Below are 13,015 nucleotides of genomic sequence, written 5' to 3' on the forward strand. Positions count from 1 at the left end.
AATGTAAGAACGTTAGTTGTGGACTTTAGATTGGAAGCTCAATGCAGCCAGGGACTGTCTGATGTTAATGTTTGTTAGCACTAATCACGCCCAGGGACTTGGACAGTTAAAATTATAGGGTTTACACTGCACAGGTACATATGCTTAGAAAAATGTTGCTTTGTTTATGTGCATGCAAATGGACTTTGATCTTTGGCCTGTAGTTGGAGATTTGATGCACATAGCCAAGGGCTAACACAGTTGCAAATAGTATTATGTGCTCCTGCTCATCAGGTGCAATCACTTTAGACATACATGAAGAGACAGATTTAAAAAAAATAGTGGGTGTGTACTTCTTTAGGGCGTGTGTCAGTGTGCTAGCAATACAACCCATCTTATATAAAGGATTGCAGTATAGGGTGGGGGGGTTGTTTGGCCTGATAAGAGGCCAGGTTTTTTGCTGTGAGTTGTAGGGGAGAAGGAATGATATTGTGCATAATGACAAATGCCCAACTAGGGCTGTTTGTTTGCCAAACTTCTTGTGCATTCTTTCCATCAAAATAGGGTTTATGTGGCCATGCTTTTAATGTTGTGTGTCTATTGTTCTTGTCTGACCATGCATTCATGGTTTGGGAGCATCTGCTGACCTTCTACTCTTTGATCTCATTGCTTAATCATGTACACAGAAATGCAGCTTCCAGCAGAACATGGTCACCAATGTATGTGTGTGGATTGTGGGGTTGTGGTGGGTGTTATAGTTTGAATATGTGCCTTTTTTAATACTATGTTGGAATGCTTGTAAGAATGATGATTGTTAAGTATGTTTCTATAACCTTGCAGATAAAAATGTGAAGTGGGTGAGGAGTAGTTGCACTATGAAATGTGTTGCCCGTTATATACTGAAAGTAAAGCTGTGTCCAACTCTAAGGTTTAGACACATTTTAGATTGTAAGCTCCTATGAGCAGGGCCCTTAAAACCTAATTGCTAACTGTTTTGCTAAATGTAGCACCATATATCCTGTATAATATTTTTTTTTATGCTAGTAAATGAATGCACATAATTTTGTTTCTGCTGGCAAAATAAAAGTACATAATTGAGCTTGTTGTTTGTTTCTATTTCCTTTCTTCTTTTTAATTAGTTTTGGGGGTGGTGGTTTTGGGGAAGTGCAATATCTTCTACCCAAAGAAATTATAAGATATCATTTTGCACCAAAAAACCTAATCTCTTCAGCACACCTGCAAGTAAATGTAAAGGTGTTTAGGTGGAGTCTTTGTATATAACAGCTGTGGAGAATTACAGGTAATGAATTCAGCTGGTGGATAGGCAGTGTTGTATGTGTCAGCTCTGATTCACATTGGTACAATGTCAAATCGCATGCCAAATCGGTGGCAATTCCACTGTCCTAATCGGCGCAGCGCCAAAATTTCCAAAAGTAGTTTCTGTACTTTTGGTGACTTCGGGTGTGATTTCCATTGACATCTGTGCAGAAACATGCACAGATGTCTCTGAAATTTCCCCCTGCAGTCGGAACTGACACGTGGGAATGAAAACGGTGAACTCTCACGATTTCCTCCCGCTGTCAGTGTGAACCAGGGCTCAAACTGGGCCTTTGTAATTCACCTGCTGCAATCTCAGGGACACCATTTCTTATCAAACTCCCTTAAGTTTGCCTTCAAATATCGTTATATGTAGAAATATAGATTTGCATATCTGCAAATAAACGAAAGAAAAAAATTCCAATCGTGGTTGTGATCAAATATTGCAGCTGTGATCAAAAGAGCGTGGTTTCACCTTCTGACCTGGAAATGAGTCATTGTAATCACCCAGAACTTCCTGTGCTGGACAGGATCTTCATCTAGGTGGACATGGCGAAGTCCCTCTTTAGCAAAGAGGAGGTGCTGCTCATTTGACGGGTAAGTGTAGGATATGTACTTGTGCTTACCTAATGTGGGGGTGGATGTGGTAGTTAGATTTGGTGTGGGTGGGGTTCATTGATTTGTTTATTTGGCATCACCACACATTTGCTTCTGGCCCATGTGCACACATCACTTCCTGAATTTGTGCTGCTGATGTAAGTCAGTAAGGACTATGCAAATATAAATGAGAGCTCCTTTTATTAAAAAAAATATACATGGCTTGTTTCACACTTGGGCGACCTTTTACAGCAAATTTGGACCTTCGAGTTGTATGACAAGTTGTACCCCATGATTCTCAATGATAACCATTCATATCTGTGCTACTTCAAGTCGCACCAACTTCAAAGTAGTCTCTTTACTATTTTGGTGTGACTTTCATGCAACTTGAGGTACATAGGTTGCTATATTACACAGGCATTACCAGAAGTTGGGGCTAAGTTGGAGCGGCAAAGTGGCAGCAAAATAGTGTGACGTTCAGGACGCAGCAGTGTGAATGAGATTCATGGATAACACCTTAGAATTTGGCCCTATTGTCACTTGTGCATCCTGAAAGTGGGGCAAATTCTTCCCTGCACTACCTTGATTTGACTTTGATGCAATTTGAGGTCCTTACACCACAAGATTACACAGGCATAGCTTCAAGTCACGGCAAAGCTGTGCAATTTTAAGGTCGCACAAGTGCAAATGGGGCCTAATTCAAAGGTGTTATCAATTAATCTCATTAGTTTACTTTCACACTTGGGTGATTTTTCATGCAGCTTTAGACCTCAGAGTCGCATGAAAAGCTGCCCCCCATGATTTCAATTAATATCTATGCAACTTCACCCATGTTCACATAGCTCTGAATTGGCATGCCAAATTGCAGGCCAAATCAGCACCTATTGACAGCAATGGAACTGTCCGAATTGGTGCAACGCCCAAAAGTAGTTCCTGCACTACTTTGGGTGACTTCAGGGGGTGATTTCTTACCTCACAACTTTTTGAGATGGGAATGAAGGACACCTATTAGTAAAAGTATGTAGGCATAGGACACACCCACTAACACACCTCCTTAAAGGAGAAGTATTCCAAAAAAAAAGAATGATTAGTCAAACCCCCAAGTGCTTTTTTTTTTTACCAATAATATTCCTTTAGATTGGCTTTGGAAATTTACAAACAAAGCAATTTATAAATTAGATGAATGGTTTAGCACTGGAAAACCCTTTTTTGAAAGAAAAAAAGTGCATTTTATATACAACTATATAGATCAGAACACAATATGGGACAAATGAGGAGGAAAGAGGGACCAAGGGACTTTGTTCCAAATCAGGGACAGTTGGGACCTGTGATTTCACTAGACATCTGTGCAGTAAAGTGCACTGATGTCTCTGAAATCACTCACAAAGACGGACTGAGGCCCCTTTCACACTTGTGTGACTGTGCTGCAAAATCGCGCCACTTTCAGGTCGCACAAGTGTGAAAGGGGCCTAAGTCACTGTGCTGAGTACTATTATACCTAGAATATAAAGTAGTCCCACCATCAAACACTAGTAAAGTATGTAATTGTGCTCAAATGGCTGAAAATCACACAGATGGTATCACCTACTGTAAGCTTGCACTGTACTCAGCAGCATATGCTGAAAAGAGGCGAACGCCCATTAGCTAATGCCACATTCACATGAGCATGTTGTTACTATAATATTAAGGCCTGAAATGCAAAACATTATTGTACAGAATCAAACATTAGTAAATGTAATTTCTATGTAGGGTTTGTGTTCAGCTCTGTAGCGTAGTGGTTTGTCTTGCTACCTAAAGGTTCAAGCCATGAGTTTGAATCCCACCAATGGTATCATCTCCTGAAAACATGAATTGTAATTAGCCAATGTGCATCAGTTTGGTTTATTCCATAATTTTAACTCTTCAAATGCATGCAATGGTATGTAATTATTCAATAATATTATGGTGTGGAATTCCAAAAATCAAGGAAAAAAACATTGTAGGGTCCCCCCTAGTACATACCAGGCTCTTCGGGTCTGGTATGGACTTTAAGGGGAACCCCACACCAAAATGTTAAAAAAAATTGTTGTGGGCCCCCCTAAATACATACCGTACCCTTATCCGAGTATGCAGCCTGGAGGTCAGGAAGGGTGGGGACGAGCGAGTACTAACCCCTCCTGAACCATACAATGCCACATGCCCTCAACATTGTGAGAGTGCTTTGGGGTCCCCCCCAAAGCACCTTGTCCCCATGTTGATGGGGACAAGGGCCTCTTCCCGACAACCCTGGCTAGTGGTTGTCAAAGGTCTGCGGGCGGGGGGCTTATCAGAATCTGGAAGCTCCTTTTAACAAGGGGGCCCCCAGATCCTGCCCCACCTACGTGAATGGGTAGGGGTAGGATGTACCCCTACCCGTTCACCAAAAAAAGCAGTGAAATGTAAAAAAAAACAGTAGCCGGTTTTTGACAAGTCCATTATTGTAAAATAGCTCCGAGCCGTCTTCTACCCTAAGCCGTCTTCTCCTGCCACTGTCTCTCCTACTGCCATCTTTTCCCCGAGCTGTCTTCTCCCAGAGCCGTCTCTCCTGCCACTGCCATCTTCTCCATCTGCTGTGTTCTTCCATGCCACCGCTAATTAAAAAAAGCTGCTCTTCTTCTGTAGCGGTCTTCCTCCACTATGTTGTCACCCACTGTGTGGCGTCACTTACATAGCCATGGGGCGGGCTCTCCGGGTGACGTCATCGGATGGCCACGGAGGACCACCAGAGAAGAAGAGTGGCTTTTTTTATTAGCGGGTAACCGGCTGCGCGGAAGAACACAGCAGCGGGAGAAGATGGTAGGAGAGATGGATCAGGGAGAAGACAGCTTGGGGAGAAGAAACATCAAATTCTAGTAAATGTATTGTCTATGTATGGTTGTGCTAAGCCCAATAGGCTAGTGGTCAGCGCTTCTACCTTGAAAAACTCAGGCCCTGAAGGACTCATGGGTTCAAATCTCACAGAGGTATACTAAAAGATTGCAAAGGCGAATGACTATTAGCCAAAGCTGCATATGGTGAAAATAGGCGAATGCCAATTAGTCAATGAATTTTAGTTTGGCTGATTCTATTATATTAACTCTTCAAATGCATGCAATGGTATGTAAGTATTCAATAATATTATGGTGTGGAATTCCAAACATCGCACACTAATTAACGGGTAGTTTACATTTCTTTGTTTGTTTATTGTAATTTGCTTGTGCACTGAAAAAATAAACTGGGATTTGAACTCATACGGTGAGTGCTGTGGAGACAGCTGAGCAGACCACCAAGCCATTGTACTAAGTACACTGAGACCTGCATAATAGTGTAGTATGATTAAAGAATGAACACAAATAATTACGGCTTTATGGTCACCTAAATAAGAAAAAATAAAAAAGCATGAAAAAAACAACATACAACAAATAGGTAACCTAAATGTTCGATACATGTAACTTTACAGAATAGCAGACATTACTCTGTAATAATCATTCATAACTGCAATCGTTAGCAAAGGAAGGAAAAAAAACTAGGAATACTAATTGCCACATACATCAATAGATGCACACGAGGTAGAGCACATCTCACATAAAAATGTTTCTTTCACATAAATAGCTCATGGTTGCAGTGCAGTGCTATATAATAACTTAGTAGAAAATGGCATTTGCATATTCACGGAACCGCAAATTAGCGCTGATTTCCGAATTTACTAATGCACGTTTGCCGCTAAAAGTGCTCTTTTTCATTCGCACGTTCGCCTGTTGAAATCCTAATTGCCTAAAATGGGCTTCCTATAGTAAATGACTTCCTATTGTAAATGACCCCCAATGAGTCCAGAGACGGGGGCAAACATTATGAAAGGTCTGAGGAATAAAACATATCAAGAAAGACTTCAGGAACTCAATTTATAGTCCTAAGAAAAAAAAGAATGGAGAGACATGATAATTAAATACATTAATGGTGGCATTAAGGAGGGCAGACAAATAAATAAATAAAAACAAAAGTAGTTAGCACTTCTGCCTGGTGGCACTAGGGCTCGAATCCCAACCACTACCTTGTTTTATATATATATATATATATATATGTGTGTGTGTGTGGGGGTGTTTGTGTAAAGCACTGCATAAATTGTCAATGCTATATAAGTACCTGTAATAAATAAATAAATGAAAATGGGGAAGACTTGATGGACCACTTGCCTATTTTCTGCTCTATGTGTTAATATGTTTGTATTATTCTTTGCTGTATGAACATCAAAAGCTCATGCAAGAGATTGCAATGTCATTTGGAATTATTGCAATTCCAATCTAGTGTGGCCTCACAAACTTGATATTATCATATTTAAATGTAACTTTTTCTCTGCTTTTTCTCTGCTTGCTTTCAGGTACCAGTGAAAGATGAAAAACTCTCCTAGTTTAAAAACACAAAACTTTCCATTTGAGCTTTAGCATTCCAATACATTACACAAAAACAACATACAAATCATAATACACATTAGTAGAATATCCAAGGATGTGACATTTAAGTAGAGTTGGTTTTAGGACAGGGGTATTGAATTAAAATCCAAGGAGGTCCAGTAAGTAAAATGTTATTCCTGCAGAGGTCCGAATAGCATTATTGATTACTAATAGCACCTCTGCACATCGACAAACGCAGCGTGTTTTTTTTGCGAGTGCCAAACTGCATGTTGCTGCAACACCATGCGGCTCAACGTGGCACAATTTAAAATAGTGTCAGGGACTTCTCTTTTCTGCCTTTCTGCATGTAAGGCAGCCCATTGAAACGAATGGGCTGCCTACATGCACAATGCAGGTTGCAATGATGTAAATATAACCCCAAATCCTTCATCCTTCACATCACAATCTCATTAATACATCATTATTCTCAGTACCTCTGCACATTATCCCCCCCTTCATATGAGCCTCCCCTCTTCACATCCCCGTTCTCAGTCCCCCTTTATATCATCCCCTCCTCCTTCACATTCCTGTACTGGCTCCCCTTCATATCACCCCTGTATTCCTTTTACATTCCAGTCCACTTTCATACATTATCACCCCCCCTTCACCATTCTGTCCTCAGCCCCCCCCTTCATATCACCCCCACTCATTTACATTCCTGTCCTCCGACCCCCCTTTTATATCACCCACCTCCTTCTTCAGACTCCTGTTATCGCTCCTCCCCCTTTATATCACCCCCCGGCTTCCACCCCATCCTGCGCAGCAGTGACATAGCCTTCACCCCTCTCTTACCTTACACAAAGCTGAGGGGGGGGGGGGAGACATAGCAGGTCTAGAGCAGACATCAGGAGGCAGGACAGTTCTGAATGGAGCAAAGGAGCTGCACAACTTTTCCTGTTAATCAGCTTGAGATCACCCACTGCTTAACTTGAAAATTTAACTTGGCAGCTCTGCCCTCATCCAGAACTTTTTTGCCTCCGGATATCGATGGCAGCCTGTAAGGATGTCAACAGTGGAGACAGCTGGGGGGGAGAGCCAGTTCCTAAATGGTAAGACCACAGCAGGTTGGGTAGAACAGTGGCTCGGTCCAGACTTGCCCATGGTCAGCCATTTAGTGATGCCCAGTTTGGGATAATTATAGAAAGTTCATATTTTTCCTATTTCTTCCTAATTAAAGCACAAGTAATAAAAATGTAATCTGTTACCAAATTCCAACAATATACATGCAGAAACAAATTATGTAAAATATGTTAGGGTAGCCTACAAGATGCTACAAAATTTAAGGTGCTAAACCAACACATCTCCAAAATTATCTGTGGCTCAAATGTAGTAAAGAGAGGAAAAAGCCTATTTCTGTTTGTTTTTGGTTATGTCAGGAAGATTTGATTTACTAGATCTGTCGATGAGCTCACAGAAGGCGACCTCCCTTGCAACAGTGAACATTACTGTGTCAAAAAATTTAAAAAAACTCCAAAGCAGGTAACAAGGAATTTAAGTAGAGCTAAGAACAAATGGGGTCTGCAGATTTGAGACAAAGTTACAATAAAGACAAAATGTGTTTAAGATGGATTTTCACGATATGCCCATTTAGCGCATATAATAGGACTATTAAAGGTATCTTGGCTGCTACCATACATTTAGAGAGATGTTGGATGCTCTTAGCCCTCTAAAAAGTCTGAATTTTTATACTATAGACTTGTATTAGTTATTCTTGACCTGGTCCAAACACACACTATGTGATCTGGGACTTAGATAGGGAAAGCCATAAAGAAGCTTAAAAGTTCGGGACAGAGTATAATTTTAATTGTGTTAATGTGCCCAAAGCAGGATATCTGACGTTGCTATCATTTCCCCAGAAATTTCCCAAAGTGTTTTAAAAGGGGAGAAAATTTCACCTGAATAAAGAATTATAGATGATAGTTAGTAGGATAACTTTACTACCCATTCACAACCATAGCTTTATTGCGTAGATTTACTGTGCTGCAATTTACATAGATTTACTGTGCTTATTGCCCTAGGTTTTCATTGGGTAACTACTAGGCCCTTGAGATTTACAAATGATAAAGGTGAACAATATATTTGGGAGTGTGTGGGGCATATTTATGTACAGTAAAATGGTATCTCCAAATTCAAGGGTTTTCTGTCCTACCTTTGCTAGTTCGATTTGGTGAGAATAATGGCTAATGGTTCAGGGAGATTAAAGGAGTTGTAAAGGCAGAAGGTTTTTTTATCTTAATGCATTCTATGCATTAAGACAAAAAACCTTTTGTGTGTAGTAGCCACCCCACACCCCGGATACTCCCCTCTTTTTTTTTTTTTTTTCAAATATAATTTTTATTGAAATTTTTTGACAAAGAGAAGAAAAAAAACAAAAACAAATAAGGAAAAAGAAAAAACATATCATAATCGATATTATACATCCGTGGTCTTTCTAATAACGTTCTGACAAATATAATCATCATATGTCCTTTCCATTAAAATATTCCATTCTATCTGCACAGAAGCTGGCCTATGACATCACTTATCCTTTTTAACTTCGTGGGTTCGACCATGTAGGCCATAGGTATATCAACGACCATGCAATATTACTATACAACAGGAATAACATCTTCCACATAGTTGCTTACTTCTGCATAATTCTAACATAACTGATGTGAATGGAAAGTTATCTGTTACTGAAATATTAGACCACTGATTGCAAAGAAAAAAGAAATATATATATAAAACATAGACAGAGTGGAAGGGGTGAGAGGGGGAGGAGGGGGGGGTAACAAGCTGACGCAAGCGCGATGGACCAGGCCATGGTTCCACCTCGCAGTCGCCACCTACTCAAGGGATTCTCAGGAATTTAATAAGGTTTGTCCTTCATCTGAGAAAATGTATATGTTCCAGGATAACCAGTTTCTTGAGTGTTTGTCTTGCTTGTGTTGGGCAGTCAGTATTAAGTCTTCCACCTTTTTGATTTCTTCAACTCTGCGTAGCCACATCCCCACCGTGGGGGGTGCACTCTGTTTCCACAAGGCTGGAATACAGGACTTCGCTGCATTGAGCAGATGTCTGACCACTGACTTTTTATATGATTTAATTGGGGCTGAGGTGTCATGTAGCAGAAAAACGGCGGGATCCCTCTGCGTTATGTGATTCGTGAATTTTTTAACAATTGTCTCTACTGCTACCCAAAACTGCTGTAATAGTGAGCACGTCCAAAAAATGTGGAGGAGTGTCCCTTTATCGGAACCGCACCTCCAACACTTATCAGAAGCGTCAGGGAAAAATTTGTGTAATAATTGAGGTGTGTAATACCATCTAGTCAGAATTTTGTAATTTGTCTCCCGAATTTTTGTACAGATGGATGATTTCAGTGTAAGTTGAAGTATGTTTTGTGTTTGTGCTGCTGTAAAATTACATTGTAGATCCCGTTCCCATTTTTGTAAAAACAGCAAGTCTGGTTGTTCAGTTGGTGTGTTGAGTAGGGAGTATGTCTTGGAGAGCACCTGAGACAGAGTGCCCTCCCCTCTACAGTATTCTTCTAGTGTCGTCATGTCGCGTTTATATCGCGTAGGGTATGGTATTGAGTACAGGAAATGGTGTAGCCGAATCGCTTTCCAAAATGACAATTGAAAACCCCCATTATTATTCGTCAGTGACTGAATTGAAGTTCAGTGGTCGTCTTCTACATAATGTGTTGCACAGTCTTTACCTGACTCCCAGAGCGTCTCATAGTTTGAATAGTCTAGTCCTGGTTCGAACGCTGGATTCCCCAAAATGGGGAATAAAGGGGAGTGTTTGGAGGTCAATGAAGTGTTTTTGAGTATATTTAAGCCCACTGACAACGTGGCACCAATGATCGGATGTGAAATCATGTCCGTAGGTAGTCTATCGTAGCACCAGATAGCCCCTTTCAAGGGTACATTAACCTGCTGATTCTCTTCTTGGACCCATAGTTTAGTTTTGTCATGTCTGTTCCAGTCAATGATCCTCCCTAGGTGCACAGCTTGATAATAGTGTTTTGCGTCGGGGAGGGCGAGACCCCCACAGTGTTTCGGCAGAGTCATATAGCGTCTTTTTAGTCTAGGTTTAGAGTGTGACCACACAAATTTTATAAATAGGGAATGTATTTGTTTAAAGTAGTTAGCGGGAATTCTTATTGGTAAGGCTTGAAATAGGTATAGAAATTTTGGGAGAATGCACATCTTAATTAAATTGCATCTCCCAAACCATGAGTGAAGACCTTTGCCCCACTCTGCAAGTAACTCTTTAACTTTGCTAAGAATTGGAGGGAAGTTCAGTTCAAATGTGCGTTTCAGATCCCTAGGTATATTAGTGCCTAGATATTTGAAGTGACTATCTGACCATTTGAAATTAAATTTGGACTTCAGAAGGGAAAGTTGTTCCATTGGCATATTGACTCCCATTGCTGCTGATTTGTCAAAATTAATCTTTAGGTTAGACATGTTCCCGTATGTCTGAAATTCTTTAATTAAATTTGGGAGGGAAATAATCGGGTTAGTTAAGGAAAATAAAAGATCATCTGCGTATGCAGAGATCTTGTATTGCCTGTGACCTATAGTAATCCCAGAGATATCTGGATTCCTGCGTATCGTGTTCAGAAAGGGTTTGAGTAACAAGGCAAAGAGAAGGGGTGATAGTGGGCATCCTTGTCTGGTGCCATTAGAAATGGTAAAAGGAGCAGAAAGGATTCCATTAGCTTTGACCCTAGCTGTAGGTAACGAGTAAACATTAGAGATCCACTGTAGCATATGACTACCTAGTCCGATATGTTTGAGGACTGCTGTCAAAAATTACCAGCTAACCCGATCAAATGCTTTCTCAGCATCTGTGCTGAGAAAGGTACAAGGTGCTTTAGACATATTAGCTCTGTGGATCAAATTAAGGACTTTTGTGGTGTTGTCCCTAGCTTTGCGCGTAGGGACAAAACCCACCTGGTCTAAATGTATCAGGTCAGTCATATGTTGGGACAGTCTATTTGCTAAGACTTTGGTGAGGAGCTTGAGATCTATATTTAAGAGAGATATGGGCCTGTAGCTACCACAGGCTGCTGGATCTTTTCCTTCCTTAGGTATAAGGGAGATATGAGCGCTTAAGGTGTCTCTCTGCAAGTGGCCTCCTTCCGTAAGATTATTAAAGAGTTTCAACATATGTGGGCCTAAAATCGGCAGCAGCGTCTGGTAGTATTGCAGAGTCAATCCGTCCGGGCCCAGGGGTTTTCCTGGTTTCATGTTTTTAATTGCGCCTTGCAGTTCTATCATTGTGATGGGTTCTTCTAGGGCAGCTGCATCTTCTGCTGATATTTTGGGGATATTAGCTAGAGTAAGATAGTCCCCTATTGCAGTGTCAGTGACACCTGACTTTGGGAGGTTATATAAGGAGGAGTAAAAATTTTTAAATTCATCTGCAATTTGCGTGGGTATCGCCCTTTTCTGCCCTAATGGGGAAATGATTTGCGGTATATATGCACGTAGTCTCTGTTGTCTAACTGCCCTTGCAAGAATTTTCCCACATTTATTCCCCGATTCATAAGTGAGTTTTCTACATGCTTGTAAAGCTGCTTTTGCCTGGTAATGTAGTATATCGACCGTCTGTCTACGCAATGTAAGGAGTTCTGTTTCTATGGATGTGGTCGGGTTTTGTTTATGTATTTTTTCTAAATCGTGAGTTTTCTGTAGTAGAAGTAATAACTGTTTTTCCCGTTCCCTTTTGATATGTGCTCCATGTTTAATCAGAATTCCTCTGATCACAGATTTATGGGCTTCCCAGAGTATCCCGGGGTCACAATTTTCAATATTATTCGTCTGAAAATAAAGTTTGAGTTCTTTTGTGACGTCAGCTAACACTGTGGGGGCCTGAAGCAAACTTTCGTTCAGTCGCCAAAATCTTGTTTTAGTCGTCGCTGTTTGTGAGAGGGAGTATTTCAGTGTAATAGGTGCGTGGTCAGACCAGGTGATTGTGCCTATGTCAACTCTGTCTATTGCCTCCAGTTGGTTATGAGGTAAAAGAAAAAAATCGATGCGGGAGTATGATTTGTGTGGTGAAGAGAAGAATGTATAATCCCTCTCCCCGGCGTGTAAAAGTCTCCATACATCTAACAATCTGGCCCCATGTAGTGTCTTAGTGATTCGTTTGTGTACACCCCTCCGAAGAGAGGACGTTCCATTTGATGTGTCCACCGATGGGCACAGAGAAACATTAAAATCGCCGCCTAGCAGCAGTTGTCCTTCCGCAAAAGATAGCAGTTCGTTCAATGTTTTGGATATGAAAATATCCTGTCTGTCATTTGGAGCATATACTGTCGCTAGTGTCACTAGTACCTCACCGATCAGTCATTTGAGGAACACATATCTCCCTTCTGTGTCAATTCTGGTATCTCTACAGGTCCAGGGTACATTCCCCGATATTAGAATAGACACTCCCTTTGATTTGGCTGAGGGGTTGGTAGCATGGTATGTAGTTGGGAAAAAACGTTTTTTCAAGCACATCGGTGCACCCGTCTTAAAGTGAGTCTCCTGAATAAACGCCACGTCTGCTTTAGATCTTTTAAGATCATTCAAGAGCATGCGTCTTTTCTCCGGCACATTCAGCCCTTTGGCATTTAAGGTATAGATATTAACCCGATCCATCGCGCCCACGCCAGCAAAAAAAAATTTACACGAGGG

The sequence above is a fragment of the Aquarana catesbeiana genome, linkage group LG05 (assembly GCF_042186555.1).
Source record: "Aquarana catesbeiana isolate 2022-GZ linkage group LG05, ASM4218655v1, whole genome shotgun sequence".
Classification (NCBI taxonomy): domain Eukaryota; kingdom Metazoa; phylum Chordata; class Amphibia; order Anura; family Ranidae; genus Aquarana; species Aquarana catesbeiana.